Genomic DNA, 9456 nt, shown 5'->3' with positions numbered 1-9456 from the left:
CCATCCACAAGCAACTACAACAGCTACAGAATGGGTTACATGCCCTGAAAGAAAATAGCGACCCCATTGGAAGTTGGTTCCCCAGCTGGTGGATCACTGGATGGTTGAGATCTCTTGTGCTAGAAGGGGGACGGATTTTACTTATGGTGTTAATTGGGATAGATGTTTTAAGTTGTATGTTATCTTGTCTCCGTAGAAGTGTAGTACAAGCCGCATCTGAAGCCTGGCTTGTGCAAAAAGATAAAGGGGGAATTGTAGTGAATATTTTATATTTTAGTAAAAGCCTGTCTGCAGAAACCAGCCTTTGGTATAAGTGGTGATATTAAAAGCTAATGTCCTTGAAACTGTCCTGAAGCAGAGAGAATGAAAGAAAAACAATATCCTTGTGTACGGGAGAAAAAATGTAAACCAATGTGCATTAGCCAATGGTAACTTGCTAAGCCTGCGGACCCTGTCGGACTCTATAAAAGGTGTGCTAAAGATAGAAATAAATGACATTCGCCATACTTCTGTGAAGACTAGGCTGAATAGTCTGAGCGTTTTCTCAATACCTGGTATCTTTGGAACACCCTTTTTATCCCATCCTGCTGTGAGGGTTTAATGCATATTCAAACTTTTTCAAGAAGTATTCTGCATGGCCACTCCCTGGTTCCGCCTTTTTAGAGAATGCTCCGTACGGTTTTTATTTTTCTGATCATCATTTTATTTGAGATTGATTTCCTTTCTCTGCAAGCGGTCAGTGTTGATAACAGTCTGGGGCCTGCTGATGATAGCTTGGGCTTCATGTCCTTCCGCTGTTAATGGCCTGGTCCTTGCTGCTGATAACAGCTTGGTCCCCCCATTGTCTTGCCTGCTGCAGTTATCTTGTGTAAGAAACACTTCGGGGTGGACGGTCTGAGACACGGCAGAGACCTCTATAGTTGAGTTAGATGTTAGTAGTTTATTTCAGGGCGTGGGAGAGAGAGAGAGACTGCTATGAGCCAGCAGATAGAGCTCAAAGCAAGCTCGGAGAGAACAATGCAAAAGGGGGTAAGATATGAATACATGAGTTCAAGACTTAAGATTGCTAAGAAAGAGGGTAACAGAACAGAAGTGAGAGAGCTGGGGAAAAAAGGGGATAAAGAAGTGCAGGAAAGAGCAGCAAGAGAACGTAGTAAGAGAGACAAAACAAGAGAGCCAAGAGAGCTAAGAGGGCTAAGAGAGCTAAGAGAGCGTAGCAAGAGAGAGAGCTCTCTTTTACAATTACTTATATAACCTATACAATGAATATTCTATTCCTTCACTAACCAATCTAAGTATACTAATACAGTAACATTTGTGTGCGACCTATAGAAATCACTGCTTTTGCATATTTTTAGTTATCTCAGGGTCCTTCAGACCTTTCCTTATAAGGCTGGGAAGAGGGGTCTCAGCTTAGTTTTATTGGGGGAAAGAATGTGTTCTGGCATACCAGACCGGTTTCTTTGAATTATTCAAACCGTGCTTTCATTTGTATTTCTTCCTTAGCCTTTCTGGCTAAAGAGTCATATTTATAATTTCTTTCTAATTCTACCTTCCCAACAATCTTGCCTTGTCCAGATGAAACATAGCCCTAACGTTCAAAATTTTTCTACACCTAAAACTTGCTAAGAGAGAAAAAAATATAGTAAAAAGCATATAGCATATAACATTTATCATAATACTTGTGAAAAAGCCAATATTACAATATGAATTCACAACAAGATTATCTTGTCCAGATGAAGACAGCAGTCCTCCAAGCCCTCCAAGGGAAGAATTTATTGCACCCATTATCGGAGGATATAAAACCCAGTGGCACCAAGAAGATTGATCTATTGGGAAGGGGGCAAGGTAAAAACTAAACAAAGGAACATCAAAAAACTTAAGAAGAATGTCTGAATGTGTATGAAAATTTATGGATATGTAGTAGGGTTCTGTTTTTAAAGGACAATCCTTTGTTAGTAAGGTGTGTTCTCTTGGCTGAATGCAGAGACACCCGGCCGTATCTCTATATTTTACTTTATTTTTATCTCCTGTCTTTTTATTAAACTTTTAAATTCTATATAACAAAATGTGAACCTCGTTTTTCACATACAGGCTTCCTGGAAATCCTGAGACACCGCCCCCCCCATGCATAATCTCCCTCTTAATTCTTAACTCTTGTGGAATTCATGGTGTTTCCTCAGTGTCCCTTTCATCTTTCAGTGGAATCCATCCCATTGTTTCTGTTATCTCTCAGTGATAGTTTCATCTTATCAGCAGACCCACAGCTTGTTTGTAAAGACAAAACTGTCATTCCTCTCAAAGCTAAGAGATCATAAAAAGCACAGAAATCACAGCAAGGTGGCAAAATACGCATGTGTGGGCCTGTCATAGAGTAGCTTTACCTTTAAGACTGCTTGGAGAGGGGGGAAGTTGAAGCTGCTGGTGGCTGATGGGAGATTTTTCCTCCTGACCAATTATGAGTCATTTCCAAAAATTGACAGCAGTTCTGACCATTAAAAAGTGAATTCAACTTGTAAACACCTAAAAGAGTGCAGTCAGAACTTTCTGGCTCTCTTTAATTTCCGGCTTTTGACAAGGTAACAGGCTCCGTCTCGGCCTTATCCCCCCCCATTCCAGGCCTACAAGGCCTCAGGGAGGGGGGGGGGGAAGCAGTGCTGGTTAGCCGAGCTTGGTTTTCGGTTTCTGCTGCTGGACTGAAACCTGACACTATGAACTTTTGCAGCTTTTCTAAAGCTTTTAATTCTTTTACTACCTGGATAAACAAACAGATTACTCCTTTTTCTTAGAAAAGACAGAGAAAGAGAGACAATCAACATATAAGACATCATAAAACCACTAAAAAGTGAAGAAAAGAGTTAAGTTTAAATAAGAAAGAGAGAGAAAGAAGATGCTTGCTGCTGAAATGTCTTTCTGTTACAGCTATGGAGATGGACACTAGTAGTTTAAAGACTCCTTTAATTCATAACTAGAGTATGGGAGGAATAGAGTATTCAAAGTGTGGACTTTAGAGAAAAGAAGAGTGGTTGTGATACTGTGAGTTGCTGGAAATGAATAATGTGAAGATTTTAAAGCCTTGAGGGGCAAGGGAATGGCTGTTTTCCAGGAAGGCTCACAGAAACAGATGAAGATTTCTACCTTTGAATAACTTATCCTTAAAATAGCATCCCTGGACTCATCGACCCATGCACACCTCGGAGTAGTGTGGGATGGGAGGAGTGAACTCTAAAAACTCCATAGATTAGCAGAAAGAGACTTCTGTTTCTCTACAAAGACTGATGAAAAGACTCTAGCAAAGAATTAAGACTGTTTTTGACCACCAAAGTTCTAAAGTTTTTGTCTCTGTGTTATCATGTGTGCAAAGAAATAGTCAAGTAGTGGGAAGGAAAAAGGTTTTCTGAAAGTTTATTCTGGTATTTCTTATTCTTGTAGTTTGTTAATAAACTGTCTTTATTCCTTTTAAGTTTTAAGCCTGTTTTGCTCTTATTTTAATCCATATCTCACAGCAAAAAATAAGTAATTTTTTTGTTACTGGTTTAAAACCACGACAGGGCAATTGATAAATGGCTGCAAACAGCACCTCCTCTGCCTACTACCATGGACTGAGCCTGAAGGTGCTGTGTTCCCACTTCTCTCCGCCCAGGTGTTGCTTTGGGATAGCGAGGTAATGAGATAAATTTACTCTTTGCATTTCAGCCGTGTTTTTGTGGTTTTTCCGGCTGCCTGCCTGTGTCAACTCACACAGATGCGAAACCAGGTACAAAGGGAAAGGCCTGAAAGAGAGGGAGTATTGCAGCATTAAGAAGTTTACCCTGCCCCCAGCTTCTGTCCTCCCATTTGCCATCACAGAACCGGGCTTTTGCTTGGTGTCAGCCTTTTTGTGCCCTGGGGAGTCCTGCAAAGCTACAGCCCATGGTCTCTCAGAGCAGACACAGGGGGAAGCTCTTCATACACACTTGAGCTGTGGATGCAGACTAGCAATTGATGAGCTAAACTGTGCACAGTTTGAAACAGGTGTCCTGGTTTTGTCTGGGATAAGAGTTCATTTTCTTCTCAGTAGCTGGTACAGTAATGTGCTTTGGATTCAGTATGAGAATAATGCTGATAACACACTGATGTTTTGGTTGTTGCTGATCAGTGCTTACCCTGAGACAAGGGCTTTTCAGTGTCTCATGCTCTGCCAGTGAGGACCTGCACAAGAAGCTGTGAGGGAGCACAGCCAGGACAGCTGACCTGAACTGGCCAAAGGGATACTCCACACCATAGAAATCATGTGCAATATATAAACTGGGAGAGGTACTAAGAAGGGAGGCCAATCGTGTTTTGAGGACAGTTTTTGGCATCAGTCAGCAAGTGGTGAGAAACTGTATTGTGCATCACTTGTTTTTCTTGGGTTTTATCTCTCTTTTTAAAATATTTTTTATTATACTATTTTATTTTGTTTCAATTATTAAACTGTTCTTATCTCAGCCTACAAGTTTTAGTTCTCCTCCCCATTCCACCAGGGGGGAGGAGGTGGGGAAGAATGAGTGAGTAGCTGTGTGGTGCTTTGTTGGTAGTTGGGCTTAAACCACGACAGTCCTTTTTGGTGCCCAGTGTGGGGATTGAAGGGTTGAGATAACAACACATCTGACCAGAGCATGTTAAGATTGTTATAAACATTCATTGTACTGGTTTAATAGTTGCAGATTACAATGTGGATTTATTTGCTCTCACAGTTGTTGCATTTTGTCTCGGGGTTGTGTTCTGTAATACCAGTAATACCTTACTTGTAGTATGTGTTCCCTGGCATAATGTTTATTCTCCTTGAGGCCTGGGCTAAGACTATCATTGTGGTGTACTTTTTAGTAATGGCTTATGATATGACAGTGTCACTAGTCAGGACGCCAATCTGGTGTATGTATTCAGTATTGCAGGCACATCTGTACTTTGTGAGGCACCTATAGGGAATGATTAATAATCACAACTTCAGCCTTTTCTCCTCAGAGGAACAGCATATGAGGGAGATACCTTCCTACATCTTTCTTCCCTCCTTTCTTTCTTTCCTTCCTTCTCCTCCAGGCTGATTGCAGTAACATTTGAGAACTTTGAAGATGTTGAATACCTTTGAAACTGTCAGGAAAATTAATCCACAAACACCAGAGGTTTATATCCAAAAAGGAGACAGAGGAGTCCTTTTATTTTATTCGAATAAAGGGAGAGGCCATGGGGCATTCCCCTGGGGGTTTCGATTTTTGGAGGGCACAGCCTCCTTTTTGTCCTATAATTTCCCAGCCGCATTTCCCTTTCTCTTTCCCCATTGGCTGAGGTACTTGAGAGGTACAGACTTCCCAGAATGCCTAATACCTAATGTGAAAAACAAGGTTCACTTTGTTGGAGTCTGAAATACAGACTGTGTGCCCTTGTTTTTAATATTTAGTTCTGGGATCCAAGAAAACACTGAATTTCATATAATATGAAATTCATGAGCATGTTTTCATAGTGATACATGAAAACAAATGCTAAAGTTAGATAAGAAAGTGTAGGTGTGTAGATTAGAAAGTTTCTTAAATCACTGGGTGAAAAAATAGTTTAGAGAACAGGAGACAATATGGAGGATTTAGGGTGTTGTCCCTTGTCCTTCTTCTTTCTTCTTCATGTTCTTCTCCTAGAGGTTTTTGGGTAGTAGTTAGTAATTGGATAGAAAATGCCGCAGTGCATCACAGAGGTGATGGGTCATTGGGTCATTAAGAAAAATAATATACGTGTCTATTGTTAATTGGATAAAAATAAGTATAAAGATAAAAGAGCTGCGTAGTTCAGGGCCATTTTGTGTATCAGACATGAAGTGTGCCACAAGGCCTTGTTTGTACCATCAGAAGAAAGAAATGTACCAAATTGCAAAGATTAACCTTGTAACCAACCTGAAGAGACCTGTTAAGTTTTGTAAGGATCCTTCAATAAACACGAGAAACAAGATTCTAACGAGCTCGAGAGTTTACTTCGAATCATAAAAACTGAGATAAGTGGAACTCCCCACGAGGGAGGATCCCAGAAGAATTCAGCCCAGAGAAGGCTGGGAAACTATAGAAAAGCTGTATCTACAGAGAATTCAGCCCAGAGAAGGCTGGGAAACTAGAGAAAAGCTGTATCTACAGAGAATTCAGCCCAGAGAAGGCTGGGAGACTAGAGAAAAGTTGTATCCACAGAGAATTGAGCCCAAAGGAAGCAAAGAAAGAGAGACAGAGGTAACACACTTGCCTGATAAATTTTAAAAGGTTTAATATAAACAAAAAGATGATAGGAGACAAAGATAATAAAGCAAAGGGTTAAAATGGCTGGGTGCTTGGCTCTCTGCCAAGAGCACATCTGGTGTTTTGGAAACACCCTTTATATACCATCCCTGCCACATGGATTTATGCATATTCAAACTTTTCCAATAACTGTTTTGCATGGTCGCTCCTTGGGTCCACATTTTTAGAGCATGCACTCTTAAAGTTTGATTTCTCTTTATCATATTTTTATTTGGGCTGGGGTTTTTTCTTCTACAGGTGGTCAGCTTTGATAGCAAGGTTGAGTAGCCTGGGCCCCATTCATCTGTTCACTGGAGGTTATCTTGCTTTGTACAGACAGGACATAGCCCTAACGTCCAAAATTCTTCTTGACCTACACCTAAAAACTTTTTAGCTACTAGCAGGAGAAAAAAGAAAAAGACATAGCAAAAGCTATTCTAACATATATTCATCTTAATATTTGCGAAAAGCCAATATCACAATATGTATTTAGAACACTAAGATTCCCCTCTAATGTATAACCTCCCCTTTTAATTCTTAACTCTTGTGGAATTCATGGTGTTTCCCCAGTGTCCCTTTCATCTTTCACTCAATCGGTGGAATCCATCCCATTGTTTCTTTTATCTCTCAGTGATAGTTTCATCTTATCAACAGATCCACAGCTTGTTTGTAAAGACAAACCTGTCATTCCTCTCAAAACTAATCTGGTCTTTTTGCTAGGAGCCAGCATGTTGCTTCATATGGTTCAGGTCTTCTTTAAGGGAAGTCCAGTACACCTTGAATCGACTACCCCAGGGGTGAAAACACAGCCTTACCATCTGCCGTGGACTGATCCAGGTTGTACTGGAACAGGGTGAAGCTCTAGAACACCTGCAATACAGTGATAATATCATTGTGTGGGTGTCATAGTTACAGAGATAAGAGAACGAGTTTAACATGAAGGGTGACCCAAAATCACCTATTCCTTATCTTCTCTAAGTCAACCCGCCCAAGTTCGTTTACTGCCTCTATAAGACCTGCACTCGGGAAGCGGAACTTCTGTGCTTTACCACAGTTCACGGAAGGGGGAGGGGGGTGGTGGGGGTGGGGTTGCAGGGTCCCTTTAAAACAGGCAACAGATATACGGAGGGCTCTGTATTGTTCTTTCTGGGCTCCCGAGGGGGGTGCCTCGGGCAGGTCTCCGAGTCACAATCCAGGAAGCTTCATTTCGCAATCCGAAGCTACTTTGAAGTGTATTTCGCGACAACTTCGCTGTGGTTGCCTGCTGTTTTGCAGGAGGGGTCAGACCTGCTCTCCACGGAAGTTCCAGCTGCCTGCCGTTTGACAAGGAAGGGGGGGCGAAGCTTGCCCGAAGCTGCCGGAGACACTTCTTCGGACTTTTTCGTCGCTGCCCACAAGTGTTACTGCCGATCGGAACTTCGCAGCCTCGGGAAGTGGTATTTTGCAACCCCCGACTGCTGACTGGACCGCTACCCCCTATCGGGTTGCATGGAGCGGGCAGCTCGGCAGCACTGACTTTTTTTTTTTTTTTTTTTTTTAATAATTCTTCCAGGTTTTGGCTTTGTCCCTGTCCCACGTTGGTTGTTCTTTGGGGAAGGAGGGAGTTCTGGAACTGAGGAGGCTCAATTTCTGTGTTGTTTTTCCTTTGTTCTTTCTTTCAGTCACGTGGTCTGGAGAAGGGGGCTTTTCCGCCATATTGTTTTCTTTGTTCCGGGGAGGGGCAGGACTCAGCACTTTTGTATCTAGTGGTTATTGCTATTATCTTGGTTGTTGCTGTTTTTCTTTTTAGTAAATGTTATTTTTTCACTTTTATCTCCTCGCATTCGTCTCTCCTTATTGGTGAAAGGGGAGTGGTTAAAACTAAGGGGCAGTAACTCATTGTGGAGTCTGCCCTGTATAATTGTCTTAAAGTATACAGTGGGGCAACACAGCAGAAGTTTTTGAGAAAGAGAAGAAAATAATTCAAATAATTCTGAAAGCTGATTTTGCCATAAAACAATGTAAGGTAAAGGGACCTGCCCAGGAGTTCCAGCTTTTAGGAATAAAATGACAAGTTGGATGTAATCAGATCCCAATGGACATTATTAATAAGATAACAGCAATGTTTCTACCAAGTAACAAGAAAGAAACACAAGCTTTTTTAGGTGTTGTGGGATTTTTGAGAATTCACATTCCAAATTACAGCCTGATCGTCAGCCCTGTCTATCAAGTGACCTGGAAGAAGGATGATTTCCAATAAGTCCCTGAGCCACGACAAGGCTTTGAAAAAATCAAGCAGGAGAGAGTTCATGCTGTAGCATTTGGGACAGTCCAAACAGGGCAAGATGTAAAAAATGTGCTTTATACTTGTCAGGAAAATTAATCCACAAATACCAGAGGTTTATGTCCAAAAAGGAGACAGGAGTCCTTTTACTTTATTCAAATAAAGGGAGAGGCCATGGGGAATTCCCCTGGGGTCTCTCAAATTTTTGGAGGACGAAGCCTCCTTTTTATCCTAATTTCCCAGCCGCATTTCCCTTTCTCTTTCCCCATTGGCTGAGGTACTTGAGAGGTACAGACTTCCTGAAACACCTAAGACCACTTCTAATGTATACCCCCCCTTGTGTCAATCAGTGGAATTCCTATGGAATTTATGGTTCTCCACATTGTTTCTTTCATCTCTCAGTATTCAATTTTATTTATCAGCAGACCCACAGTTTGTTTGTTTGTAAAGACATTCCTTTCAATCCCTCCTTTTTTATTTTCTCAATAATTGTCTTAAAAAAACCTTAGTAATCATTTAATTAATTTTCTGTTCCTGAGTCTTTCTTGGTTTTGCAATTATTTGCAGTGACATCATTTTCTGTCCTTTTGTAGTCATTTCTGTATCTGTAAGCATGGCTACTACCTGCATCCCTTTGATCACACATTGAATAAGTTCTACTAAGCAAGGGATCATGCATGGTAAAAAGATTAGTTACTAAAACACATAAGAGGAAAACCACATTTGTTTAACCCATAGTCCACCAGGTAACCACGTCAACATGTCCCATTCCCATACTTTCCACGTTTGGACGGGTACGTGAGCTTTCTTATTCCCTTTTTTATTTGTTTCACCACTTTTTCATTGTCATCTATTTGCAAACAGCACTTTGAGTCATTTAACTTTCCACACACTCCCCCTTTTGCTGTAACATGTCGGTCG

General features: G+C 41.1%; 1 long non-coding RNA gene across 1 annotated transcript; it reads left to right on the top strand.

The window, feature by feature from the left end:
- Positions 1-7370: 7370 nt before the first annotated feature.
- LOC131591986 (uncharacterized) lies at positions 7371-8084 on the top strand. Its single transcript, XR_009280502.1, has 2 exons — positions 7371-7708; positions 7825-8084. It is a non-coding gene; the product is annotated as an uncharacterized LOC131591986 (long non-coding RNA).
- The last annotated feature ends 1372 nt before the right edge of the window (positions 8085-9456 follow it).

The sequence above is a fragment of the Poecile atricapillus genome, chromosome W (genome assembly GCF_030490865.1).
Source record: "Poecile atricapillus isolate bPoeAtr1 chromosome W, bPoeAtr1.hap1, whole genome shotgun sequence".
Lineage (NCBI taxonomy): Eukaryota > Metazoa > Chordata > Aves > Passeriformes > Paridae > Poecile > Poecile atricapillus.
Note: the sequence above shows the minus strand (reverse complement) of the source record. Positions and strands in the feature narration are given on the sequence as shown.